The following is a 7,333-nucleotide window of genomic DNA, read 5'->3' on the forward strand; positions in this document are numbered from 1 at the left end:
CAATGTGTCAAAGAGCCCAGGGGTTGAGGGGTTAGAGCCGAGTTTCCTGAGTCTTGTAGAGCAATATGTAGTTGAGGCAAAGGTCACGCTCCCTGTGTTTTGTTTTAAATAATATTGACCCATTAATTCTAAACCTGCTTGTTCCTGAAATTATACAGGATTATAGTTTGCAAACTGCAGGACAATGAAGCAAATCAAGATGAATTACAGCCTGGGCCCTCCCTCCTATCCTCTCACATCTAAACAGGGGGTGAGGTCCATGTGAGTGTTTGAAAGAACTTTAAGCTCCTCCGACTTCTTCTCCCAGACCAGCGTTTTCGCTCCTTTTTGTTACATGGGAAATTTGATTTTGTAACCAATAGTAGCACAAGGCTTACTTCCCTAAGACTTCACCTCCTTGGCGCTGGCAGGGTCACTGGAGGGTGTGCCGAAGTCTTTTGTTATTCTTGGTCTCCCCCCCCCCCTCAACCCCCCCCCCGCGTGCCCCCTCATCTCCGCGCCACACACACACACACACACAGAGTATGCTAGGACAAACACCGGGCAGGGTGCTGGGAAAGAAAAGTGGCCTCCGATTTTCTGAAGCCGAGAAAACCGGTGTTTTTGAGCTTAAGTGGCTTTTTATCTCACCGAAACTTTACCTAGGAGCTTTCGGAGCTCAGACACCAAAGTCTTTGTTCTGCAAGGATCTGCGGCTGCTACTTAAACACATCGCAGATAATATCCCCGATTTGAGATCAAGTGCTCGGAGCACATTAACTTTCTTTTTCTTTCTTTTTAACGCTTTCCTCCTGTCCTATGGAGGGATCACGCGGCGCTGGGGGTTAGATAGAAGGCCTTTGGACGAGGGTCACCTCTGTCCTTGATCACTTGAGAGCAGTGGAGAGGAAAGCGGTCACCAAGGGCGGACTTTGCCTTTTGGGTCCCGGGAGAAGGGCGGGAGGGAACCAGCGGGTGCCTCTCTGAGTTTCGGCGGCGGCGGCGAGGGAGTGTTAGGAAAGAGTTAAGAGAGGGTGCAAACTTGCTGAAAGTTTGGGGGTCCTGCCTAGAAGCGAGGAAGAGAGGAGTAGGCCTGCTTTGCTTCCCTTGCTGGTCTGACCCAGGGTGACTTGGAAGGAGGTGAATCTGGGCCTAGTTTGTTGCCTCAACTAGAACTCTGTTAGAGAAAAATCAACCTGAAAAACAGCACAACAAATGGAAGTCGAGGTTTTGGAAGAGTTATCACTTCCCCGACTTTAAAGGTTCAGACGAGGGGGGGCGGGGGAAGGGCGGGGACTTGGGGGGGGAGGACAGAAGATTAGGCCCAGTCTCAACTACCTCAGCTGCGTCCTCAAGGCCTCCATTTCGGCTTTGTCCAGGTTTCGCAGCCAACTCACCCTCTAGGCAGCACCTCTCTTTTCCCTGGAGCCAGAGAAGCTTAGTTCCCCGAGCCGAAGGGGCCCGCCCCCTCGCCCCTCCCGCTCCTACCCGGGTGCCCCCCTTCAGCCATCGCCACCTCCACCACCTCGGTTCCACTCAATCGATTTTTGCTGCATGTCAACACTTATTACCGGTGAGTGTGAGGGTATTTTTTCTCCTTCTCTAGGTCTCTTAATGATTTCTGAGCTAGTTGTGTATTAAAGTACTTAAAGGAAACTTTAAGGTAATCTATAGCATGAAGACCAACCACTCCTGCGTGGGTTCAAACATGGCACATGGAGAGCGCTTAGGGAGGGAGCTAGGCTTCAGTGGCCTAGGCACCCAGCGATGCGCCTCAGGGAGAACCGGAGCAAACCCGGCTTAAGGAAGGGGGCCTTTCTTAGACCCGTACTTGGGTAAGCTCCTGGTCCTACCGGCCCACTTGCTACGCACTGGAACTCTGACCCACTTTGATGTCTACGGTATAGTTGGGTTTATATTTTATTTAAAAAACAAAAACAAAAAGTTAAAAATCTTCTAAGGGTCCCAAACTCACCATTCTTTAATGCGGGATTCAGGTTGGTGGAGGACAGGAGAGTGGAGTATGCATCCACTTCAGTCTTGTTGCCTTCCAGTTCCTAAGTCTCAGATTTAATGGCCACAACTTACTTATAAACCTAATTGTAAAGGAAATATAGTGGCCAGCCCCAGCCCCACAGGCTACCTGATTCGAAGAGGACTCCACTTCTTCAGACCTGTTTTTTCCCCTGCCCCAGAGCTCCCTAGGAGTCCTGGAGTGTAACACCACCAACAACAAATTAATGGGAGAAAAAAAAAACTATCTCTAAAGTCCTAATATTCCTCGAAAGCCCTATAAATTAACCCGTGGAGAGCAGCGAACCCTTTTAAGGAGCGTCTATAAAACTCCTGGGCGTTCTGGAAAGAGGACAACCTCCCCCACCCCCTGTCACAGCGGTGACCAAAACAAAGGTCGGTTCTGCAATCCACATCCAAATCCTGGAGTCTCTAACGCCGGTCGACAGGCTGCCCAAGCCTCAGTGGTCCACCGTTGATTTGAGCTAGCTGGGCAGTACCGCCTGGGAGGTTTGACTTTTTTTTTTTTTTTTTTTTAGGAGCTGAGGTAGGGAGGGGTGTAACCAGATCAGAGTCTTCATGACTATAGACTTCCCATTGATTGATTTATAAACCCCCAGCGAACTGCAGTTAATGTAAGCAAGCACACTGACAGGCAAGAGACGTGGTAGACGCGATGAAGCAGGTCTGAAAAGAAATGGGAAAGACTCTCTGGTAACAGATTTTTTTTTTCAGGAGACATTAAAAAGAACATCCTTCCTCCTCTGTCCTCCCAAAGTATTATGATTTAGTTTAATTGGAAAAACAATAATTCTAGAGGAGATTTTTTTTTAAATGGGTGGTTAGAAATACCACTGTGAACACACAACTGATTTACTTATTCGGATTTTAGTAGATGAGACTAGGGGAGATTTTATGTTAATATTCAAAGTTGCCCTCCCCTCCTTTCTCCTGCCTCGCCATCCCCAAAGGGATACCTTCATTTCTGATTTTTCTATCTGAGACGATGGAAAGTAGAATTCATTGTATTCAGGATGTATACCTTCCTTCGTGTCTGTACTGAATAGTTTACGTTTTGTGTAAAATGTTGGTTTTAGATTTTGTTCGGCGACTAAGAAAGTCCTGAAAGAAATGAAATACCCCCTCCATTAAAGTGGCTAATTGGACTTAATTGCTCTAAAAATCACAGCTACTCCTTTTGTGGCGATGCACTGTAGCAGTTGTGGAAAAGGGGAGATACTCTAAGCTTAAGCTACTTAGCTGAAGAATGCCTAATAGGACCATCTAGCTTGCTTTTAATTTAAAACACTCTTTTAAAAACACTCAATGGCTGTGTTTACTGTGAGGTGACAGTGGTGCAAGATTGCCGGCCTTCCCTTTCTTTTTAAAAGGAGGCTAAATGAAGTTGAGACTAATTAGTTGCTCCCAAACCAGTGTGTGAGTGCGTGGGGGGTTGCGGGGGGGGGATGATTTTGATGAATCTCGTCCCCTCCAGCTCTCTTAATCTTCTGGTTAAAATGTTTAAGGTCTCGTTCAGTTTTCTCTCCCCGGTCTTCTTCCCGCCGCCCGCCCCCTCCCCCCGCCCCGCTCCAACTATCTTCTTTGCACCTAGCCACGGCTTTGCTTTACTTCGTGTTGCTGTTTTCTTCCTCCTCCCATTCCTCATTCTAGCGATTTAGAAAACAACCCGTAGATCTGAGGGCTGATGCACCAAGATTAAGTCTTGGGGTTCTTTTCCTTAGCCGTCCAGCCAAAGCTTCCTCGTCAAGAAGTCAAAGAGCCTCTTTGCCTCCCTCAGCCAGCAGTGAGTCTCAGTCTCACTCTTCTGCCAGTCGCTTCAATATGGTAATACCTAGAACTCTCTTAACTGTCCGGGATAGCACAGTAGCCAGGATTTTGATTGTGACTCAGTCAAGGGGCAGTCCAATTCTCCTTCCTGTTCTGCCCCGGTCAACAGCCTCTGCAACTCTGTCTCTCTGGGTAGATGTAACCGTAGGCTTGATTCCTGCAGGGAACAAGACCAAAACACTTTGATGACGTCCTCCCGTGTTCTTCTGGATAGAAAGGCAGGGCTTTCTCAGATGTCACTTCACACTGATGCCTGCATTTGCTTGACCCCCTGTCTCCCAGACAGCGTCACCTCGCCGTGTGAGGGCGCGGGAGAGGGGTAGGGGGGTGGAGTTTTAGGATTGAGGTAGAGACCGAGCAGGCCACCCTCAGGACTGGGCTTTGCCGGCCAGAGCCCAAGGCTGCAGATTTCTTTGAAAATAAAGTAATATCCAACAAAAGAAAGTGAAATAAAAGCCTTCTGTGGGCCCTGGGCCTCAGACGAATGTACATTCCCAGGACTTCACCAGCCGCAGCGCCTCGGGTCCCTGCTGAAATCCAGAACTGGAGGGAATTGATCTTGGCTGATGAGGTAGCGTCTTAGCTGTTTCAGTGACAAAGGCGTGGATCCCGTCTGCGACTGCTGAGCTTCCCCCTCTCCCAGGCTCCAGTTTCCCCTCGCGGAGCTTCCCGAACCCCGAGCTTCAATCTCCTCCTCTTGCAAAGCTGAGTTTGCCACTTACCAAACACCAAGCTCCGGGCAGCGGGGCAGGGCCTTTGGATCCTTGAGTTCCGTTCCTCCAAGCCCGCTGAGCTTGACTCTTCGGATCACCTGAGCTTGCCCTCAAAGCCAGCCGCTCCTCCGAGGGACGCTAGACCAGGTGGCGAGCTCTGTGGCTGTCCACCGATGCCCGCCACTGCTTTATCTTCATGTCCTTTTTTCCTCCTTTGTTTTTGTTTTTGTTTTGAGGCCGGAGGTAAGAGCAAGGGGGCATGGTAGGTGGTCGGACCTCTCTTAAATCTAACCATATTTTTCTAATACCGTGGGAGAATATGGAACCCCAAGGGCCACCTACGCCCGTCCAGGTCTCCTCTATTAGGTCTCAGCTGGACCCACTCCCCTGCTTCCGCCCACGTCCTGTAGCCAGTCGTCCCAGATCCTGGGTCCAACATTTGGTCGGCGCATTTCAGATGGTCGCAGGGGCCAGTTGTGAAAGTACGCTTGCATCCCTGGGTTGCCCTGCAAGCGCTGATAGGGGCCAGGACCAGCAACCTTGGCCTGCGGTCCCCACACAGTCAGTGTGACCTTTTGTAGCAGCTAACCCCGAGGCTGAAGTCCCGGGCAGGAGGGGCCCTCCCTCCCCCTTCACGTCCCTTCTCACCCTCTCCTGGCCTCTGGGTCTTCGCTCCTGAGCGCCATGGCCATATACCTTGAGTGGGTCACCCCTGCCTGCCTCCTTCAAGATGCCTCAAGCCAGGGGGTTGAATATTAACCGGCCAGAGCTATAGACTGAGGTAAAACATTACATATAAAAATGAATCATCTATCCGATCCCAGGTGAGATGACCTATAGCCAGCTCTGCACCTAGGGAAGATCTGGCGTGTCCCAGGTACCCACTCCACTGACTGCTTCTACCCACGGGCCATTCTGCTGCCGGTGGCTAGGGACAGATACTGGACCGTCAATCATTCCCCTCGCGGAACCTAGGGTTAATTGAAGGGGTTTGAACACAAGCAAAAGTCCCTTGAGAAAGGTCTGGAACACCATTTCATCTCTTATAAGAATTAAGTGGAGACAGCCTTTAAAAGAGGACCCTCTGGCCTCAAGGTGAAGGAGGAAAGCCCCGTGGTCGCCTCTGGCATAACTGGGAAGCTTGGTTAGGTGGGTAGCCCATAGCCATCAGAGTCAGGAGCCTGAACCTGGAGAGCAAAGGCTAGTTGTGGGTAGCAGGCTTTAAGCTAATAGGGCTGGCCTGGCCTGAGTAGCCTGGCCTGACATCCTCAGGAAACCACCCCTACCTGCCCTCTGGCTTCACCTTTCCTCACTCTGACCTGTTTATTTCTATTAACATAAAAATAACAATGTTCTGCTCGGATTTAGGAGGTAGGCCAAAGTATCCAGTTACTCAGAATTTACCGGCCTGTCATAGGAATTGAAAAAACGGACAAGTTACTCTGCAGTTTCTAACTTCTGTGCTCTTACCTGGGAAACAGTAGTGACAAGTGCTATCTTGGCAAATACCAGAGTAGGAAGGTGATTTGTTTCTTTCTCTGGTTCTCTCTCAGCCTGATCTTTTCTTCACCTCCCTCATTAAAAAAAAGGGGGGGGGGAGATAAGGTGGGTGCACATTAGAGAAAGATATGATGCAACACGAATTTTCTGGGCATTGCCAGCAAGCTGCAGGAAATGTCCTTGCCTCCTAAGGAAATTGAATCATTTCTCCTTCAAAATACTGGTTTGATTACAAATGCAGTGCCTGGATTTGTAGTAATTGTTCGGTATCTTTGCCCTGGCAGGTGGCAACTGGTATTCTCCCCAACTTGGACCCTCACTCTGAGCAGTTCACTTGAAGCAGCCTTAATTTCACTGAGAACATTTACCTAAGTCTTTGTACTTTAGGGGACCCTTGGTGGCTTCGGTGCCGTGCCTGTCTAGTTTGAACGCTGCACCTCCAATCCCCTCTTCACCTCTTCAAAGGCAGCTACTTCTTCACTGTGTTCACAGCCTGTGGAGCGAGTGACCCTAAGTCTTTCTGGAAAGGTTTAGAGGCTGGAAGCAGAGACCACTGGTGAACAGGGATTTTCAGACCCAGGAGGTGTACCCATCAAGCCTCTGATGAGTCCTGTGTACACGTATTAACTGGATGTCACCATGCAGTTAGTTCTTAGGGAACATGGCTTGGCTTTAAGATGTGGTTCCGCACTTGATCTCATCCTTTCATGGCTTGTCACTGCTCTTACTTCATTGCACACAGTGTTCTATGTCATTCCAGTACAGCAGTGACAGCCCAACTTTGTCATCATCCAATTTGGTGTTAACATCACTTCCCCCAAGAAAAATAGAATTGACTCAAATGTTCCACGAGGTTTGCTCCAGAGAGACAATGAACACTTCAAAGCAAATAAATAAGAAGTAGGATGAATCATGCACTCGGCTGCCCTTCTCAAAGTGAACCTGAGACTCAGAAACAGGACAAGAAGGGCATTCAGTCTTAAAGGCACTGGGTGGCCGGGGGAGTGGAGTCAGAAAGAGTAAAGCAGCCCCAGTCTCTCTTCTTCCTCACCAATTCCGTGTTATCTGACACTCTCAATCTATTTGTGTCCCCCCACCCCAACCCCACCACCCCGTAAGGAAGGGTTTTTCTGATAGGCCAGAGACTAAAGGGCTTGGGTGACTGAAAACAAGTTTGACAAGAAAGGAATCTGGGTGGGGTGCTACCATGGAGGTTGAGGGAAGATGGAGACACAGTTCCAGGAGCAGCCTGGCAGCCCCAGGGCCTTCTGGATCCTGAT

This window comes from Acomys russatus, chromosome 23, assembly GCF_903995435.1.
Source record: "Acomys russatus chromosome 23, mAcoRus1.1, whole genome shotgun sequence".
In the NCBI taxonomy this organism is placed as follows: domain Eukaryota; kingdom Metazoa; phylum Chordata; class Mammalia; order Rodentia; family Muridae; genus Acomys; species Acomys russatus.